General features: G+C 29.3%; 1 long non-coding RNA gene across 2 annotated transcripts; it reads right to left on the bottom strand.

Moving 5' to 3' along the window:
• Positions 1-1407: 1407 nt before the first annotated feature.
• Positions 1408-8467, bottom strand: LOC147909032 (uncharacterized). 2 transcript variants are annotated; one of them, XR_015545771.1, is made up of 3 exons: positions 4976-8467; positions 2824-2953; positions 1408-2415 (listed from the first exon to the last, which is right to left on the bottom strand). It is a non-coding gene; the product is annotated as an uncharacterized LOC147909032 (long non-coding RNA). The 2 variants fall into 2 exon arrangements; XR_015545772.1 differs by lacking the exon at positions 4976-8467 and adding an exon at positions 4867-4966.
• Positions 8468-12045: the final 3578 nt, after the last annotated feature.

Raw genomic sequence — 12045 nt, forward strand, 5'->3', positions numbered from 1 at the left:
TATAGTTGAGTATAAGAAACTTTGTTTAAACCAACAAATTAATAAAATCAGTAAAAAATCAAAAACTGGTAAAATGACAGCATATAATTAAGTTAATTTTCTTTTATAATAGATTTTCATATACTGTTATCATAATTCAAAAATAATATAAATTTGTATAAACGAAATAATATAAAAAAATTGCAATCTCTGATATATAATTAATCAATTGTAATCGCTATATTTTATATTTTATTTTAGAATCTAATAATAACAGTCGTAAAAAAGTTATTAAATTAACATTTATATTTCTTATAGGTCGTTTGAAATGTGGTTAGAAGATGCTTATTTTCCAAATATTGGTTCTAATAGCGTTCTTCGTATCGATTCATGGATTGTCTCAATATCATTTCAAATTTAACACCTCCAAGAAAACATATTACTACTATGATTGAACAGAAAGGTATTACAGGGAAAATACAACTATTAGATGTTTATGGATTTAGAATTTGAAAAATTTTGCTAAAAGATTTTCAGATATTGTTTTACTATTGGAAAGTAATATAAATTTGCGTGAACGAAATAATATAATAGAATTGCAATCTCTGATACATAATCAGTTGTTATCCCCACGATATCACAATTTATTTAAATATTGGAAGCTTAAAAATGTTTAAACGAAAGAGAAAAATTTGAAAATTCAGTATTATTTAGCTTTGATAAAATTTCAACATATAATATCGAAGATTGCAATAATATAGTAGTGTATGTTTAAAACATTTCTTCATTGAGTATCATTATTGTAATGAGGATAATAAGTAAATGGTATAAAATATAAATTTATTGCATAAACCTTTAAAAATATTTTATTTTTAAGCACATTTAGAAATTATTATGCAAACAACAAATTAATAAGATATTAAAGCATAAGACCGAAAATGACTTGAAGAGAATAACTTTAAGATATTATAAGGAAATAATATACAGAATTGAATAAAAAATAAAAGTTTTACTAACTTTAAGGAGAAATAATAAAACTATTATAATTTTTAATATTTTTTATAATCTATAATGCTTTACAAGAAATATCAATTAAGTCAATTTCTTTATTCATCGATTTACGTACTATATTATTTCGATGATAATTACTTACGCACATGAGCACGGATAGAGCATATACGGAAGCATTTATAATTAATTCTAGAAAATGATATGTTGTGTATATGTTGTAATATAACTTTATTATATATTGATTGAATTTAGAAAAAAATCATCTCCAATTTGGTGAAATAAAATTTGGAAACTTTAAGAAAATTGTGGATAATAAGGGTATTTTGTTAAACACAAAAAATTTTTTTTCTTCACAACATTGAAGTATTCTTGAAACAGCTTTTATTTAAAAAATCTATTTTTTTCCATCTTTTATATTTCCAACTCGGCTCGAAATAGAAATGGTACTTTTTTTTCATAGGGATATTTCATCCTTTAATGAGTTAGCGCACGTATAAAAAAATACATATCTTAGATTTTTGTGTTTAACAACATACTTCACGGAAAATTAAATCAGTGCCGGACAATTGGGTGATGTCTTTTATAAAAATTTCCGCAACTCCGTATTTATGGATTTGATTACATTTAGTTAGTACTACATTTCTGTAAAATTTCATTGAAATCGGGGTTAGGAAGTTGAGTCAGTTGTTTATTTAATGATTTGTTTAATTGAAACATGATTTTTTTTATTTCATCGAATAAATCTATTTTTTTTTTAATTAGCGGCATGCCTGTTAGTAACTCGTGCCCATTTTCGACTTTTGTTATACATAGGTAATTCCATCATGACCAACATGATCTTAAAATGCTATGCAATGCCATAACATTTAATTGATCGAAATTCGCCATATTCTTACCCTATCATGTGCAATGCTTCACCTTTCTAGTTCCACTATGACTCAGGGTCATGATCTTGACAACATACACTATATCAATATCAAAGTCAACAGAGTGGTCTCCCCCGATTGACATATTAGCCAAAACTTGTAACAAATTAATTTGTTATTAATTTGTATGGTGAAGAATTAAACATGTAATAATAAGCGTCCAAATTATATTTTTTAATGTTCATTTGCATACGAAATAGTGCCAAATGCAAAACATAAAAAAAATATAAGTGGTACGTATTCGACAACTCTGCCCTACATATTTTCATGAATAAAGAAATTAAGTATATCGATTATTGTTACCTGTAAATGCTATCGGTAACACTCAATTTGCCTTGATATCTACCAGATATTTGTCCGATGAATCTCATTGGAAATACACCAGATAGTTTGCTCAAGTAATAAATTGGAAACACTGCTTGATATAGATCGCTATTTACGGACTTATTATTCGGTCCGTTGGAATTCACGTCGTATGTGTCCACTTCTATAGATTTGTCTACACATTTAAATTGAATTGTATTGTTTTACGTTATTGATTCAAATCGACAATCCCAAGTAGAACATATTAATGTTATATATTAAATTCAGTATATTAACTTTCTTTATACATAATCGTTAAAATCCTGCGAATCATGATGATAAATTTTAATTCGTATGAATTCACGTAGTAGTAATTACGTAGCATTTATTAATCTTTTTATAGTAATTTAACTTTATCTTTTATAAATGTTAATTAACTAATAATCTAAAGAAAAGTTTGATATATTAATATTTTTGTTTATTATACTTTTCGTGTATCAAAAAAAGTACCGTGTGTTAAAATAGTTAATGCTAAAAAGGAAATAAAATATAAATTGCAATTAAAACTTGAAATTATTAAGAAATAACAAATATATTATCTTACTATTCATTCTATTCGCCATTTGTTGCTTATCAGAATTATTCCATTGGATGCGCGTTTTTCTAGACATAAGGCTTGATGATATTTGTAAATGTGTTCTCAAAATGATTCACGAGTTGCATTTGATGAATTCCTAAGATCACATAAAATAACTTAATTTAAAATTTTTCAAATAATTTCGATATTTAAAACAAAATTTTAAAGCAGAATGTAGCGTATATACAGAGGTTCACTTAAATCGACCAATAAATCTAAAATATCTCGCTTATTTTTGTTGATATAAAAAAAATGTTTCAAGTATATATATTATATATATATATATATATATATATATATATATACGAGGTGTGGCTATTAAATAACGAGACTGACGCTATTATAGAAGAAGTACGCATGCGCTAAACGCCAGCGACCGACAGCTGTTTAGCGTGAAGCCTTCTCTTTCGAATGCAGTACCTCTCGCTTCTGTAAACAAATCCGTATAGCCGTAGCCTTCTTTCGCACTAAAATTGTTTTTTTGTTTCGTCGGAAAAATGATAAGTGTAACAATAGAGCAACGAATTGTTATGAAATTTCACATGAAACTTGGAAAAACCGCTACTGAAACTTATAATTTATTAAAAGAAGTGTATGGCCATGAATGTTTATCGCGTGCACGTGTTTTTGAGTGGTTTAAACGTTTCCAAGACGGCCGAGAAACGTCAAAAACACGTCAAAAACAGATGACAATATCGAAACAATCGGTAATCTAGTTCGATCCAATCGTCGGTTAAGTATTTGTGCGATTGGTGAAACTGTAGGAATTGACAAAGAATGTGTACGGCAAATTTTACATAACAATTTTAACATGAAAAAAGTGTGTGCCAAAATGGTACATAAAATTCTCACGTTTGAATAACAAGAAGCTCGCAAAAATCTTTGTACTGACACTTTGAATGCCATTGAAAATGATCCAAACGTATTGGAAAGAATAATAACATTAAAGTAAAATAACATAAAATTAAAAGGAACAAGATTTGAGTCCATTGAAGCTGTGAAAGAGAAAGTGGTACGCGTCCTGAAGGAGCTGACAGAAGAAGACTTTCAGCAGTTTCAAACAATGGAAGATTCGCATGGAGCGTTGTAGGGATAGAGGAGGGGTGTTTATTGAAGGTGATAATAAGTAAATATGTATGAAATCAAAATAAAATGTTTTACAGCGTCAGTCTCGTTATTTAATAGCCACACCTCGTATATATAAGTGGAACGGTTTCGAGGGGAACATATTTTGGTCGCGTTGTTTTTTTTTTAAGTAAAGGCATCAAAAAGATATGAAGGTTATTTCCACTTTTTTAAATGAAATTGTATCATTTTTTTACACAATATTCTTTAATTATTTTGCATACAAAAATATTAAGGTAGAGATATCAAAAAACCAATAGTTTATGAGATATTTTATACTTTATTGTGGCACATATTGACATAAAAATGTTACGTAAATAATTCATAAACTATTAGTATTTTTTGATAATCGTATCTTTCTTTTTAAAGCAACTATGTGTTTTCTTTCCACCAATTGATTTATCTCATTATTCTGTTCATAAAAATATTAAGGTACGATTATCAAAATAGTTTATGTATATGTTATGTTTATGTTATTTAAGTATAAAATATCTCGTAAATTATTGGTTTTTTGATATCTCTACCTCAATACTTTTATATGCAAAATAATTAAAAGAATCATAGTGTGTAAAAAAATTATACAATTTCATTTAAAAAAGTACAAGTGACTTTCATATCTTTTTGGCGCTTCCACCTAGAAAAAAAACAACGTAAACAAAATACGTCGTCTTTGAAACCGTTCCACTTTTATTTGAAATATTTTTTTATATCATCAAAAATAAGCGAGATATTTCAGATGGAATTTAAGTAGATCACCATGTTATTTATATATATTATATATATATATATATATATATATATATATATATAATATATATATATATATTATATATATATATATATAAAACATATAATAAAACAAATATATAAATATCACTTTTTTACACTCAGTAAGAATTAGGTAGTCACAAAAAAATTCTTCCTAAGGAAATCGATACTTCCGCGCGAAATTGACTTTATAAGAATCATCGTTGACCGCGTCATTGAAATTTACCAGCGTATTCATCAATTTCTCATTTGCGTCAAAGTACGAATAGCAAAACAGAATAGACTATAAAACATATGCATGTTGCGTTTTTATACATTCGCACTTACCCATTCATATGTGTCAGATTGTTGACAGGTAATTGTTGTTAACGATAGACTGCGGTTGATGCTTATCCTTAAAAAAAGTACTCTCTTATCTCTAGCACGCACTCAACGTACAACGAAATCCCGAAATATACACGTTTACACACGCATTCTTAGTAGGAATCTGCGAAACAGACTCTTACAATTAGATAAATCATTAGTATTTCTGTAAGACTCTCGTCGATAACAAGAAAGATTCTTTTTTGATAAAACAAATCAAAGCTGTTTTTTCATACAAGTACGATCTAATCGATAGAATGAGATTCTAGGACAACTATATTTTTTCTACGTGCAATGTGTTATCAGATAGGTGTCAGAGAATAGTAAATGACAATAGCATCGTTATTATCAAACACGGACAAACAGTGGTATGTTTAAATATATATAAAAAATATTATCTTTCTTTCTCTCTTTTATTGTCAGAGCTTTTTCTTTTCTGAGGATGATTGGTACTATTTTCAAAATATTAAGAACTCCCTTATGAAAAAAACTGTCAAAATTTGAGTGTACACTCAATTTAGAATTATTTAAAACGTTGAATTTAAGTGTTATCCTCAAGTTGAGAGCTAGCTTGAGTGTTACTCTTAAAATTAAAGTGTTATTTATTCTACATATACAATTACTTAACTCAATTTTATTGCTAAAATACGTATTATTGGTCTGCATCATATTCCGGAATACACACGACAAAATTATTATTGTAAAAAAAAACATTTTATCCCAAATTAATTTCCTTACTTCCCTATGCGGTCACTCATCCGATCTTACTCCAATGATGCTTAATCTCTGCAATCATACGGGAACTGCTACTTCCATGATCCAAAACGATTCAAAACTATATCAATTAACTTAATTTACTTTTAATTGATATAGTTGTGATATATCTGGTCAATAGATGTTGTCAAAAAAATATTTACATAAAGTGTAAAATATATATTTGCAAAAAAGTGTATAAAATATATGTCCATAAACATAAACTTTAAAAATATACGTATACGTGCATATAAAATATTTGCAATTAAGTACAAAAAAAATAATTATATAAAACTATATATAAAATTACGTATAAAATATAAAATTATATATAATATAAAATATACATTGAGTAGTTCTTTTTCTGCATTTTTTTTATTTATATCACAAATTGTATTTCAAATTATATTTATTAATGATTTTTATAAAGATATTAAAAGAAAATGTTAGAAAACTACATTAAGATATAAGTATCATTAAGGAACAATAAATAAATTAACAAAAAGAAAATTTTATGTTAACAAAAATATAAATTATAATAAACAGATCAATAGAACTCTTAAATTACACAATTTAAATAGAGGAAATAAAGGATATATAAGTAAAAAAATATTAATAACTGAAGATGTTACATTAATAAAGTACAATAAGACTTAATTAAAATTTAAATGAACATATGTATAGACATTACATGTTGGCTTTTTATTAAGCCCTCTTCAAATGATCCTTTAACATTTAGCAGTTCCTTAGGTGTATCCATTTCTTCCTCGACAGTTACAAATTAGTTCATGGTAGAACATTGAATGTTTGATAATGCCTTCCAAGAAAACAAAATATCCTTCTCAATTGATTTGCAAGTCGTATGTTTGAACTTTCTAAATATTGCATATGTTATAATATGATATTATTTATAATATGATAGAAAGAAATTCATTTCAAATTTATCTCTTTTTACACACTCGCTGTATACACGAGCATCTCAAATGTGATGGTCAAAAATTTAAACAATTAAAGACGTAGATAACATTTACTCAAATATATATAAATATTCGTAGAATAAATTATGAGTATTAAACAACGAAATATTAAGAGTGAAGTAAAATTATTAACAGTCTAAAAATTAAAAATTGAAAATTGTAAAAAACTGACATTATAAAAGACTGATCTAAGACATGTTATCAGTATAACTTCTCAATACTTATTGATGTGAATTTTCGATAGAGCAATATGTCATCATTATACACAAAGTGAAACTTTATTTATAATAGACATATATACCTTATTAAGATTTTCCGTATCGTTTGAAGATTCAGACTGTTGTCTTGTTTTTTAATGTTTATCATTTCTGAGATCAGTCGTCTATTGTAATATAATTCTTCGTCTAAAACTTTGATATTATTCCAATCGAAATTGTGTTGCGTCTGCAACCTGTTCAATTATCATAGAACGGGTAGTCGTGTTCCAATTAATATGCTTGCGATATTCAATTCTTATTTTTAATTATCTACCTGTAAGATGCATCACATTTTTTGCAACCGATTTTGTAGACAATGTTACATTTTGTTGATTGTATACTACGATCTTTTTGAACTTTAATATACTTGTTTAATTTGTCAGTACTTATGGAAGAAAACTTCAATATTTTTAACTTTAAATACGAAACGCCACTATGGTCTAAAGATATTAAACTATTATATATTGCATATATTCATTTAAATGAATTAATTTCAGAAATTATAATTGCGTGTCGATATGATTGTCGAACTTTTAACGCAATCAATCTGAAATATTAATAACCCCCAAATTTAATCGTAAAAAACTGTAACAATATTACGAAAAATATTGCCTCGGCCAGAGGTCGAACCGGATCTCTTGCATTCCGTGTGAGCATCCTAAACCTTTAGACTATGGAGACCTTAGCAATATTCCTCGCAATAACCGATATGTATAAAGAGTTACAATATGTATAATAAGTTTATTATAGTTCTTATTAATAGTATCAAAAATGAACTTAAGTGGATAATCATCATAACAGAGTATTGATTATGATGTAATGTTCTTCCAATGAAATTCTTTGTTAGGAAGTAATAAGATTCTGTCAACTAAATTGAAAATTATATCTCTTTTCTGAAAAATAGGATGGTTTAAAAAGAAGGTTTAATGAATTTATCCGAAAAAGTTGGTTTTTGGTACCAATCACAAAACTTAGTTGTTCATTATTTTAACACGAAGAAAGTTGAGAGAGTTTTCTTCAATTTCTAAAATAAATTGGAGTCGAGGATGAACAGAGTTAAAACAACCAACAAAAGAATATATCATTTTAGATATAACCGTGATACATATGCAGATCATCCACATATCTATAATAAAAAAGAATTCTATATAAAAAAGAACTTGACTAAACAAACTTACAACTGTTTTTTTTAATTTTTGCATAACTAAGTCAACAATAATAGGATATTATATTTGACTAAATATTATCAATATTTTTTATTAAATTTTTGACCATCACATTTGAAGTGTTCGTGTGTAAAGAGAAATAAATTTGAAATGAATTTCTTTCTATCATATTATAAATAATATCATATTGTAACATATGCAATATTTAGAAAGTTCAAACATTCGACTTATAACATATGCAATATTTAGAAAGTTCAAACATTCGACTTGCAAATCGATTGAGAAGGATATTTCGTTTTCTTGGAACTCATCGAACATTCAATGTTTTATCATGAATTAATTTATAAACTGTCGAGGAAGAAATGGATACACTTAAGGAACTACTAAATGTTAAAGGATCATATGAAGAGGGCTTAGTAAAAAGCCGAAACATGTAATGTCTTTTTTTTTTTTTTTTGATAACGGAGGGGAAATGCCTGACGCATACCCCGAGCCTCGGGGGAGAGCCCGGGATTATGTGGGGCTTGCACCCACTAAAACCCCTCCGAGTGTCCTTACCTGGCCTTGCATGAGGAACTCCCAGGAACGCGTGCAGCATATTTCTGGGAGTCCCTCAGGCCAGTCGGCTTATTGCCGACTTCTATTCCCGCCCGGGGATTTTTATGGCGTCGTCTGAGAGACGACGTGACCCCGGGCGGTGCTTGGCACCTTCGACTTTATTCGGGCGCTGGGGGGACACCACCCCCTGCGCCCGCCGCCCCGGTTGGTGTTGGGAGGCGAGAGTTAGGGATCACGGCCCCCGCCGCGATCCCCAGCCCCTCGAGGGGCGCCAATCAGAAGTTTGGCGCCCCTCATGCTTCGGCGCCGCGAGAGGAAGTCTCGCGGCGCACCCCCCGCGCGCGGCGGCGCAGGGCTCCCCGCCCGGTCGCGCATTCGACGCGTCCGGAGAACATGTAATGTCTATATATATGTTCATTTAAATTTTAATTAAATCTTATTATACTTTATTAATGTAACATCTTCAGTTATATATATTAATATTTTTTTACTCTTATATGTCTTTAATAATATCTATTTAAATTGAGAAATAAATTATTTAATAAAAAGTATATTTCAATAATAATTTGGTGGAAGGTGTGCTCTCAGTATATTTCTGGTAAAGGCACACGTTCCTGAGTCATAATCGCGCGCGCGATCGGCAACTAGACCGTCTCGAGCGATAGTGGAGGGACAGTAGGCGGTAGGAATCGAAATGTGCAGATTTTTGCGAGCACTGGTGTATTGCATTCTATTCTGCCATTCGTGCTTTGATGTAAAGTGAGAAACTAATGAATATGCTGGTAAATCCGATAAATTTCAGTGATGCCATCAACAATAAATCTTAATAAATTCAATATTGCTAGAAAGAATCGACCTCCTCGCGAAGGATTTTCTCGTAACTTTACCTAATTCTTGCTGAATATATAGAAAAGGTGATATTTGATATTATCAGTAATTTATTCTATTGTTAGTTTTATTATTCTATTGTTAATTTTATTATGTTGTTCGTATCTATAATATCTGATTCTACGTCTTAGAGTACTATTACATTTCTCGTATGACAAAATTTCAAGTTTGATTGGCTGCAGAAGCAAGAAGAAAAAAGAAGGTAAAGTTTACCTTTACACAGCCTACTCCAAATGATGATAATTATGCAGAAAGATAATTAATGCATTTTTCCCAATTTCGACATTTTTCGACTGCAATGTTGATAACAATTTTTGTTACGATTCTAATAGCATGATAAAAAGCAGGAGGAAGTTGAAGAATATACGAGGTCTGTCCCAAAAGTATCCGACCTATCTCCATTTTTCGGCGCTTGGCTTATTCTTCGTCATCCGGTTGGTGGCATCCTTCGAAGTAGTCCCCATTTGATTGAACAACACGCTCATATCGATGCTTCTACTTCCCAAAGCAGTCTTGAAAGTCAGTTATTGGAATCGCCTTTAGTGCATTCGTCGCATTGGTTTCAACAGTCTTCTTGTCGTCGAATCGGTGTCCTTTAAGCGGCATTTTCAATCGAGGAAATAGCCAAAAGTCGCAGGGAGCTACGTCGGGACTGTACGGAGGCTGGCGAAGCTGTACAACACTGTGTTTTGATAAATACTGCTGCACAAGGTTTGATGCATGCGCTGGAGCATTGTCGTTTCGGTCATTTTTAGCTACTTAAAAATCCGACGAACGTGAAAAAGATACTGTAACAAATACACACTGCGTATGAACTATACATCCTACTAGTGTCGGCGACCAACCGATAAGTTCGTAAGGTCCTACTGTTGACGTGCCTGCCCGGTAGAGGTCGCTAGAACACTTTGGCGCGAAGATATAAATGCAGGTCGGATACTTTTGGGACAGACCTCGTATATTCACAAAATTATCCTTTTAATTATTCTTAATGTTTTCATATTATTATTACAACTTCTATTACACTTAAAAGTAATTTTACAAAAGAAAGAAGGATATATGAAAATATATGGATACATCTTATATACAATTATATATGTTTTTATGACAATTATTTATGAATATTTATACATGTTATGTATAAATGATCATAAACATATATAATTTATTATTATATATGTTTATATATATTTATACATATTCATGCATGAAAAAATTCTTATGCATGTAATTATTATTGCATATTTTTATTATTAAAATTCATTAAAACTACAAAAATTATTGCATTATAGATTCATTTAAAATAAAAAAGAATACTCTCTAAATTCTTTTGAGTGAAAATTCAAAGAGAGTGAAAATACAGTTATGGAACAGAGTGAGATCGTCCTGGTAAAAAAAATTAATAGAGAACGATTGAGAACCATAGGATTTTTATCAATGTATCGTTTTTCTGTAAGTTTGTATCATTTTCTATTGTTGACCTCGCGAGAGCATCATAATTGATCATATATGAATCCTATCATATTTTAATTGATTTTATAAAAATGTGTACAAGAGTATATATAAGATACTATAAGATCTGATTCAAATGTGTGAATTTACATACCATATTTAAAATAATAAGATTTTTGTTCTCTATCAACGTCTTTACCAGGGCGTAGCGATTAACAGGTTTTCTAACTTAACAAACTTTAACGATTAATATTTCGATTCGCAAGGCAGAACAATGTTTTTTTTTTTTGTTAAATTCGTTTATTTCGAACAAAAACGCGTCTAGTTTTATCGAGATTGGACGTGAGAGAACCAAACTTATAACATTTACCACCTAGGTAAATCTCTTTAGAGGAATGAAATATTGCCATTGTTTTTCAAGAAGTGACATTTTCACTCATTTTCATTATATTTTCATTCTTTTATAGTAAGATTTCATTTCAAGAAATTTTTTTTTTTTTAAGAATACTTTTTAAAAGATACTATCAGAATCGTCATTAAATTAATCATATAGCTCTGTGTTGTGGTTAATTGGTTAACTTACTAACCCCTTATTCATTTTTTAAAAACATTAACATTATACAATAACAAAGAAAGATAAACAAAAAAATCTATTAGACTTTATTAAGTAAGAACTACACTTACGATAAATGGAAATCAAGTATCTCAGACAATTATATACGATTGTAGAACAAAAACTTTAAAAATAAAAACATTCACTTACGTGTACGATTTTTTAAAATTATAGCGTAATTTCTAACACAGACGCGTCTGCCTCGAGATCTCACAACAGATTAAGTGGCAGTTGCCGCTGCATTCAGACACGTTTACGCATGTCTCGCGCGA

The sequence above is a fragment of the Acromyrmex echinatior genome, chromosome 7 (assembly GCF_024713525.1).
Source record: "Acromyrmex echinatior isolate Ae372 chromosome 7, ASM2471352v2, whole genome shotgun sequence".
NCBI lineage: Eukaryota > Metazoa > Arthropoda > Insecta > Hymenoptera > Formicidae > Acromyrmex > Acromyrmex echinatior.